The sequence below is a fragment of the Capra hircus genome, chromosome 9 (assembly GCF_001704415.2).
Source record: "Capra hircus breed San Clemente chromosome 9, ASM170441v1, whole genome shotgun sequence".
NCBI lineage: Eukaryota > Metazoa > Chordata > Mammalia > Artiodactyla > Bovidae > Capra > Capra hircus.
This window is the reverse complement of record NC_030816.1, coordinates 78,648,075-78,658,534: the sequence shown is the minus strand read 5'-3', so window position 1 is coordinate 78,658,534 and position 10,460 is coordinate 78,648,075. Positions and strand designations below refer to the sequence as shown.

The 10,460-nt window shown below is 41.3% G+C and overlaps 1 pseudogene; it reads right to left on the bottom strand.

The window, feature by feature from the left end:
* Nucleotides 550–10,112, bottom strand: LOC102191430 (annotated as a pseudogene).

Here is a 10,460-nt window from a genome sequence, read left to right as displayed (position 1 = left end):
CCGCTCCCAAACCTGAACCACAGAATTGCTTTTCTTGTTAGTGAGGCAGATGGGGGCAGAATGCCACCCTGGAGGCAGGAGAGGCTTCGTTAACACACATGATTCTGTCAGGTCAACTGACTGGCAGGTGGGTAAATACAGAAAGTCACATCCCAAGGTGTAAGGACAACGGACAGACAGGAAAAACTCCAGATGACTGTACGCACCTGAAAAAAAGCAAAGGAAGGCTTCCCTAGTAGCTCAGCTGATAAAGGATCAGTGTGCAATGAATCAAACTGGGAGACCCCAGTTTGATTCCTGGGTCAGGAAGATCCCCTGGAGAAGGGGCAGGCTACCCACTCCAGTATTCTTTGGCTTCCCCAGTGGCTCAGACAATAAAGAATCCATCTGCAATGTGGGAGACCTGGGTTCGATCCCTGGGATGGGAAGATTCCCTGGAGGAGGGCATGGCAACCCAGTCCAGTATTCTTCCCTGGAGAATTCCATGGACGGAGGAGCCTGGTGGGCTTCAGTCCATGGGGTCTCAAAGAGTCAGACAAACTGAAGTGACTAAGCACAGCAGAGCACAGAGGAAGGCGCCCAGAAGAAGAGGGAGATGGTGGGAGCCGAGAGCTTGAAGCTTTCCATTTTGCCTTGACCTGACCTCTCCTGCTTAGGGGATAAACCAGAGTGTCTGGCCCTGTAGACAGAAATGAGAAGAGTTAGAAAGGAGAAATACAGCATTAGCAACCATAGAGCAGTGTCAGAAACAGTTTCACTTAAAATGTTAAGAGAAGATGGTAAATCTGTGTTGATACAAAGTAAATATCCACAAACAAATGATCCTTTCAATAATGTAGCTCAACTGTTTGTTTTCAGATATAAAGTCTCTTTAGAAACTGACAGGTCTCAAAGCGAGGCAAAGATATTTTTAAGAGTGGCTTTTGATGGTCTGATAGAGGTTGAGAAACTTCAGCAGTCATATAGCTGGTTGGGCTTCCCAGGTGGTGCTTGTAGTGAAAAATACACCTGCCAATGCTGGAGGCATAAGTGACGTGGGTTTGATCTCTGGGTTGGGAAGATCTCCTGGAGAAGGAAATGGCAACCCACTCCAGTGTCCTTGCCTGGAGAATCCCATGGACAGAAGGGCCTGGCGGGGTGTAGTCTATGGGGTCGCAAAGAGTCGGACACATGTGAGCTTCTGAGCCCACACAGCTGTTTAGTGACAGAGCTATGACCCGAACATGTAGGCGCTGAGCTCAGTCCTCACCCACCGTGCCGTTCTACCTCCTATGTCTAAGTGAGACTCTGGGGAAAAGCCTAGCACAGATCTCTTCTTTCCTCTTCTCCTGGGGTGAAAAAAAAACATAGTGACCTAGGATGAAAATAAAAGACTGTGAGAATATGCATTGTTGTTTAGTCTCTAAGCCATGTCTGACTCTTTGCAACCTTGTGGCTTTGCAACCCACCAGGCTCCTCTGTCCATGGAATTCTCCAGGCAAGAGTACTGGAGTGGGTTGCCATTTCCTTCTCCAGGAGAACTTCCTGACCCAGAGACCAAACTCATGTCCCTGCATTGGCAGGTGGATTCTTTACTGCTGAGCCACCAGAAAAGTCCATATGACAATATCTGTTGTTCACTTACTCAGTCATGTCCAACTCTTTGCAACCCCATGGACTGCAGCACAACAGACTTCCCTGTCCTTCACTATCTCCTGGAGTTTGCTCAAACTCATGCCCATTGAGTCAGTGATGCCATCTAACCGTCTCATCCTCTGTCAGCCCCTTTTCCTCCTGCCTTTAATCTTTCCCAGCATCAGGGTCTTTTCCAGTGAGTCAGCTCTTTGCATCAGGTGGCCAAAATACTGGAGCTTCAGCTTCAGCATCAGTCCTTTCAATTATTCAGGACTGATTTCCTTCAGGATTGACTGATTTGATCTCCTTGCCGTCCAAGGGACTTCCAAGAGTGTGTTTAGACATTAATCCCCTGTGAAATAGAGATGGGCTTTGGGGGGAGGAATTGATTTTATCAGATTAATTCTCTTTTAATCATCAAGGAAAAATGAGGAAGAAAAACCAGTTCTGCAAATTCTGCAAATTTTATCTGCTCTCGCCTTGAGACATGAGGTCTCAAGGTTGAAAATTCCAAGTTGGGGTCAAACAGGACAGTTTCCTGCTTTTCTGCTCTCTGAGCTGACCAACCTGGCACCTGCTACCAAAGACTCCCGTTTGCAATTTGAAAGGGAGACATTCCCTTCAAACCACAGGAAGAGGTAGGACCCACTTGTCTCTTTGGGGATTTATTGATAAAGAACCTCCTGTAGTTTTTACATTAAGACTAGATCTCTTGTAATATATAATAGCTTATTAACCAAAACTTTGAGTTATGGCTTGTTGGGTTTTGAGTGGAATTTCAGGTATCTCTGAGGCTGTCATGGGGGCAGACCAGCTCATGCTCTGGTAACAATCAACCCCTGAATCTCAGTGGCTGAAAACAGCAAAGGTTTCTTTCTCACCCATGTTTCATGTTCTAGTAGGTTGGCGGAGGGACTTCGCTTCCAGTGGTCCTTTAAATATTCACGCTGATGGAGAAGGTCACTGTGACAGTGGGGGCAGGCGGGGGAAGGGTAAAGAGAGAACGCAGGAAATCTCACACTGAAAGTCAAGTGCTCTAGAAAAGTGACATTGCTCATAGTCCACTGGCCAGATCAGTGGTGTGGCTCCACCCTTGCCAAGAACAGAAAGTCCAGTCCTGCCCTGTGCCCAGAAGCAGAGAACTGGAAATACTGGTAAATAGCGCCAATGGCTATCACACTCCACAGATAAACAGATGCGACCCTGGTAAATCACATCTGTTTTCCTAGTGATGTTGAGGATACAACTATCTCAAAAATGAACTATTCCAAGATGCTTGTTCATAGCTATAGGAACTAAATGAGAAGTGTGGTTCAAGGTTGGGAGAAAAACGGAATTTTAACATAACTGTTACATGTTGGTCATGAGCTTAGCGGAAAGGAAGCTCTTTATAAATCAGGAAGTAAAGTAGTAAGCCATATTTTGTTTGTTTGTTTGTTTGTTTTGTGTGTAGAACATGCGGTAGTATATTAGGGAGATTCTAGAGTAGTGATGGCAACTAGATTTTTCTTCTATAAATATTTCAATTTATTGGTTATGGCACCTTAAAATAGCAGACTCCAAACTTCTTTGATTTCTTACTTCTATTGGTAAAACATATGACTTACTTTCACATCCCTATAGGCTTTCCAGGCGGTGCAGTTGGAAAGAATCTGCCTGTCAATGCAGGAGACTCAAGAGACATGGGTTCAATCCCTGAGTCAGGAAGATCCCCTGGAGTAAGAAATGGCAATATATACTTAATTATTCCGTGGTTACTCAGATGGCAAAGAATCTGCCTGCAATGCAGAGACCGGGGTTTGATCCCTGGCTTGGGAAGAGCTCTGGGAGAGGGGAATGGCAACCCACTCCAGTATTCTTGCCTGGAGAATTCCATGGACAGAGGACCCTGGTGGGCAAAGAATCAGACACAACTGAGCAACTAAACACATACACTACCTATTGCATATACTGAAAATCATTTGCAAAATAGAAATTAAAACTAGCAACAAGCAATCTGATACTTTCTTCCTCCCCCATTAAAAACCACCTTGTCTGTCCACTTTGGACACACCAGTTCTTTAGCACTTGTAGAACTGGATTCTCAGGTCAGATTAAGGCTCAGTTCTTACCGAGTAGGAATATCTGTCAAGCAAAGGGAGAACGCTCTATGCTCTAGATCGTTGGCATCGCTGATTAGAGTTAGGATTTTCTTGCAAGAGTTGGTTACTCTACATTCATTTTTGTGTCTTTCCTATTATCACAAGACACCCCCACCCCAGCTCTCCAGTTTTAGATCATGCTAAATTACACCCCGTGACAACTCTTCCTTGACTCTTTCAAGCTGGTTTTTCCTAAGCTGGATCAAGTGGATAAGTGCGCAGAGGAATCTACAAGCATCTGAAAGCTCACAACTGCAAGCAGTTAGAGAATGGTTAGCAAATTGGATCCAGAAACTATAAATAGTCTCTGTAAGATTTCATACAGTGTTTCTACAATATGAAAGATGCCTGAACTTTTTGTAGTAAATGTACTTTGACTCATCTACAACATTTCCTATAAAAACTAATTATAAGCTTAGGAATCATGAATTTAAAGGACAGAAGCTACTAGGGTTTTTTTGCATAATAGTTAATATCACTCAGAAAATGACTGGAGAACTTTCTGGTTGGAACTACCCAAGATTTATCTATCTTTATCATAGAAAGTGAGTTTAGAAGCACTGAGTTTTCAGGGACCTTGAAAGATTGAGGAGAGAATTTGGATCTAAAAGATGGACTTCTAGATCATTGTGACTAGTGATAATGCATTTTCTTTCCTTCTTTTACTTACAGAACTCAAGTGGGGAGATCAGGCACTCTGGTGTTTAGATGTTGATGCATTGTAATAGCCCAGGAAGTTTGTTCAAAATACAAAATAAATATATCTTCTTTCCTAACAACTGGTATTGCAATGGAAGTGTCTATTTATGTTTTAATTTGTTTGTTTTGGAAAGGGGGTTTTAATATACTGTGCAAAATAATATTAAGTCCCTTCAAATCTGGTCATGGTTTGTAGGAATTATCTAAATCAGAAATTTCTGAGAAGTCAGGGGAACAGATTCTGTGTGACAAGTGGAATTGTTTAAGAGTTTAAAGAAGTGGGAGGAAGTAAAGGTGGTAACTTTCAGAGAGATCTACAAGGCTACAACAATTAATGAAGACTTTGTATATTATATATAAACAATACATGAATTATATATAATTATTTATGTATAAAATTAATATGTATTTATATTTTGTGTATGTTTAATAGCCCAGCTTACACAAGTAGACTGTTTCCACGGGGGATGTGATATATAAACGCAATTTATTTCTTGTTCCACTGAACTTGTGGCTTCTAATCCTAATATAGTTCTTTATCAAGCACTTTGGAAAGACAAACATTTTTTTCATGTATCAAAAATGCTTAACTGATGATTGACATTGCATCTTTCCAACAGATGGTGCTATCTTACTGCCAATTATTCCAGGACAAACCCTTCAGATAAATAAAATAAATCCCTTTCTCCACTTATCAACCACTGGTTCAGGTACATTCGCCCCATGAGCCAATCCAGTATCATAATACCTTCAGAAAAAAGTCTCTAAAAAACTCTCTAATAATACATGTGTTTAATTTCTCAGTAATTTTCCTATACGAGCCTCTTCTCTTTATTGAAAGCCAGACATATAATGGGTGCACAACTTAGTTCTGTTGACTTGGCTGTCAGTAGATTAAAGCAAGGTATTTGTTAACGCAGCTGGATTGTGTTGACCTATTTTAATAAAATGCTTCCTTGGTGGCTCAGTGGTAAAGAATCCGCCTGCCAATGCAGGAGACACAGGTTCAATCCCTGGGTTGGGAAGATCCCCTAGAGGAGGAAAGGGCAACCCACTTCAGTATTCTTGCCTGGAGAATTCCATGGACAGAGGAGCCTGGTGGGCTACAGTCCATGGGGTCACAAAGAGTCTGATGTGATTTAGTGACTAAACAACAATAACAACAATTAATAAAATACCAAAGGGATTTTGAATAGCTCTTCTATGTGCATCTCTGAATACTTAAAAAGATAACGTTATTGTGTGAAACTTTCTAAGAAGCAGAGGCCATATGATGACTTCTCTAAGTCTCTTTAAGCTTCATGGTTTCTTGACATGATTTTTGAGTTCTATGAAGTCAGTTAAGGATATTGGATGCAACATATAAATACAGATCTGGCTAACACGTCGGTCATTTGCATCTCCTTGGCCAAGTTTCTCTTAAATATTCCCACATTTAATGGAATGGCTTGAAAAGTAAATATAGGTATAACAATTGAGCTATATTAAATATTTAATAAAGTATGTCTTTATAAAGAAATTTTAGTTTAATCTCCATTACCTTTATTAATGCTTTAACTTATAAAAATTTCAAACATACTTAAAAGTAGAAGGAATAGCATAATGAAACACCATTACCCGTCATCTACCTTATTTTAACTGTATGTCCCTACCTCTAATCCTGTGTTGGTTATTTTTCTTACAGTATTCAGTTCAGTTCAGTCGCTCAGTCGTGTCCGACTCTTTGCGACCCCATGAATCGCAGCACGCCAGGCCTCCCTGTCCATCACCATCTCCCGGAGTTCACTCAGACCCATGTCCATCGAGTCTGTGATGCCATCCAGCCATCTCATCCTCGGTCGTCCCCTTCTTCTCCTGCCCCCAATCCTTCCCAGCATCAAAGTCTTTTCCAATGAGTCAACTCTTTGCATGAGGTGGCCAAAGTACTGGAGCTTCAGTTTTAGCATCATTCCTTCCAAAGAAATCCCAGGACTGATCTCCTTCAGAATGGACTGGTTGGATCTCCTTGCAGTCCAAGGGACTCTCAAGAGTCTTCTCCAACACCACAGTTCAAAAGCACCAATTCTTCGGCGCTCAGCCTTCTTCAGTATTATTGTATTATTCTTCTTACAGTATTATAGAGGTATAAAGTCACCCACTGTAAGCAAATGTGCACTTACACTGAATGGTAATACAGTGTTTTTTCAGTTGAGGTATTAGCTGATGTACAATATTATATAAGGGTTTCAGGTATATAATAATACTGAGTCATAGTTTTTACAGTTATATTTCATTTACAGTTATCATACAATATTGGCTATGATCCCTGTGCTGTATATAATATATCCTTGTGGCTTGTTTATTTTATGCATAGTGTTTGTGCCTCTGAATCCCCATCCCTGTGTTGTCCCTCACCCTTCTCTTGCCCTGCTGATAACCATTGGTTTGTTCTCTGTATCTCTGAGTCTGTTTCTTTTTTGTTATATTCATTAGATTTTTTTTTAAGATTCCACATATAACTGATATCACATAGTGTTTGTCTTTCTCCATCTGATTACACTTAACACCCTCCAAGTCCATCCATGTTGCAAATGGCAAAATTTCATTCTTTCTTAGGGCTGAATAGTATTCCAGTACATCTATATCTATATATCAAATCTTTATCCATTCACCTGCTGGTGGACACTTAGGTGGCTTCCATTTCTTGGCTATTGTAAATAGTGCTGCCATACACACTGGGGTGCATGTATCTTTTAGAATTCATGGTTCCATTTTCTCTGGATATATAACCTGGAGTGGAATTGCTGGATCATATGGTAATTCACTTCATGGGAAATAGATGGGGAAACAGTGGAAACAGTGTCAGACTTTATTTTGGGGGGCTCCAAAATCACTGCAGATGGTGATTGCAGCCATGAAATTAAAAGACGCTTACTCCTTGGAGGGAAAGTTATGACCAACCCAGATAGCATATTGAAAAGGAGAGACATTACTTTGCCGACTAAGGTCCGCCTAGTCAAGGCTATGGTTTTTCCAGTGGTCGTTTATGGATGTGAGAGTTGGACTGTGAAGAAAGCTGAATGTCAAAGAATTGATGCTTTTGAACTATGGTGTTGGAGAAGACTCTTGAGAGTCCCTTGGATTGCAAGGAGATCCAACCAGTCCATTCTGAAGGAGATCAGTCCTGGGTGTTCTTTGGAAGGACTGATGGTAAAGCTGAAACTCCAATACTTTGGCCACCTCATGCAAAGAGTTGACTCATTGGAAAAGACTCTGATGCTGGGAGGGATTGAGGGCAGGAGGAGAAGGGGACGACCGAGGATGAGATGGCTGGATGGCATCACTGACTCAATGGACGTGAGTTTGGGTGAACTCCGGGAGTTGGTGATGGACAGGGAGGTCTGGCATGCTGCGATTCATGGGGTCGCAGAAAGTCGGACATGACTGAGCAACTGAAATGAACTGAACTGAACTGATGGTAATTCTACTTTTAGTTTTTTGAGGAATCACCATACTGTTTTCCGCAGTGACTATACCAATTTACATTCTTGCCAACAGTATATAAGGGTTCCTTTTCTCCACATCCTCTCTAACATTTGTTATTTGTGGTCTTTTTGATGATAGTCATTCTGACAAATGTGAAGTGATAACTCATTTGATTTTAATTTCTTTTATGATTAGTGATGTGAAGCATCTTTCCATGTGCCTGCTGGAAATTTAATATATCCATACAATGAAAAGCAATTCAGTAATAAAAAGGAATAAACTACTGTTACCTGGTATAGGGGGACTTCCTTGATGACTCAGTGGTAAAAAATTTCGACTGCCAATGCAGGAAACTTGGGTTTGATCCCTGGCTCGGGAAGATCCTCTGGAGAAGGAAATGGCAATCCACTTCAGTATTCTTATCTGGGAAATCCCATGGACAGAGGCGCCTGGCGGGCTACAGTCCATGGGGTGACAAAGAGCCGGACACGACTTAGTGACTAGAAAACAACACATATAGCACTGAGGAACATTATATCAAAAAACGTTATGCTAAGTTAAAAAGGTAAGAGGCCAAAGGCTATGTATTGTATGATTCCACTTATATAAAATGTTCAGAAGAGGAGAATCTATAGGTTTGACAATTAGCGGTTACCTGAGACTGGGTGTGGGAGTGGGGTTTGACTGTAAACAGGCACCAGGGAACTTGTTAGGGTGATGGAAATGTTCTAAAACTAGATTGTGGTGATGATTTCACAACCCAATACATTCACTTAAAACTATTGTATTACAGCGCAATGTGCTTATTTGCTTTCCATGGGTGGCTTTTATGGAGGTTAGAAGTCTAAGATCAAGGTGTTGGCAGAGTTGGCTTGTAGACATCCATCTTCTCCCTGTCTTCACATAATTTTTCCTCTCTACATGTATTCTAAGCTCTTCTAATAAGTAGTCATTCAGAATAAGGGTCCACCCTTTTGTTGTTGTTCAATAGCTAACTTGTGTCCAACTCTTTGTCACCCTATGGACTGCAACATGCCAGGCTTCTCTGTCCTTCACTGTCTTCCTGAGTTTGTTCAAACTCATGTCCCTTGGGTCAGTGATGCCATTCAACCATCTCATCCTCTGTCACCCGCTTCTCCTCCTGCCCTCAATCTTTCCCAGCATCAGGGTCTTTTCCAATGAGTTGGCTCTTCGCATCAGGTGGCCAAAGTATTGGAGCTTCAGCTTCTAGCATCAGTCCTTCCAATGAATATTCAGAGTTGATTTCATTTGGATTGGCTGGTTGATCTCCTTGCTGTCCAAGGGACTATCAAGAATCTTCTCCAGCACTACTCATTTTAACTTAATTATTTCTTGAAAGGCCCTGTCTCCAAATATAGTCACATTCTGAGGTATTTGTGGTTAGGATTTCAGCTTATAAAAAAAATTTTTTTCCAGTCCAAAACAAGACAAACTCAATTTACTGCAGTTTGTAATAATCACAAGATTATAGTAGTCTCACCAGTGATGGTTGGTTTGCAGCAAAAAGTGGGTTAAGAAAAACAAAAGCCCTATTTTTCTTAGTTGGTACATTTATTAAAAATATAGACAAATGATTTTGTGCTTAAATGACATGGTTGTGCACAGGCTGCCATAAAACATAACTAATGGAAAGGAACTCTTCAACAAATATACTCCAGACAGAAGTGAAAAAGCACACAGAAGTGACTCACAAGACAGTGCCATTGCAGATATCATTCCGTTATGATTAATACTTGCTAGAAAATGGAGTTTGACATCATGTATGATTGCACCAACTTTCACAGAGGCTGAATATCACAGCCATGATGGAGTACCGTGACCATAAAATGACTCTTGACGCTTCCCAAATTGTTTTATCTTTTAGTTGTAAAGTTCAATTACCAGAGCCAAACTTGTTCTTAACAAATATAAGTTTTATATCCGTTCAAAGGGTCTCTTACCTCCTTCTGGGCCCATTCATTCACAGATAGGAGCAGAGACTGTAGCCAGGCTCTTCGCATCATGCATTTACCCGTGATGCCCACTCTTCACACGCTGTCCAATAACAGGAGTGACTTGCAGCAGGGCCACACAGGTGAGGAATTTGCATCTGGAGGAGATCACATCCTTGCGCATCTTTCATTTCATCTCCTCGGGGTCCAGCTTGGGTGAAAGGCCCTCCGTCCGGAACATCCCAGTTCTGCCACACGGCTTCCAGCAGACCCCCTCTGTTCTTCTCAGTGGCCTCCTCAGCATGTGAGTTTTGGAAGGACATAATTCAGTCCATAACAATGATCGGAAAGGAAGAAACACAACTCCTGTTATCCATGCGGGGCGTGATTATTTACACAGCAGATAAAGGCTCTATGGTTAAACTATTAGAATTAATGCATGAATTTATTTAAGCTGCTGGATATAAAGTCGATGTATAAAAATCATTGTATTTCTATAAATACAATGTATAATAATACAATGTATTCTATAATACAAGCAAAAAAGAGTATAGACATTAAAAATATGATTTATTAGCATCAAGACCAC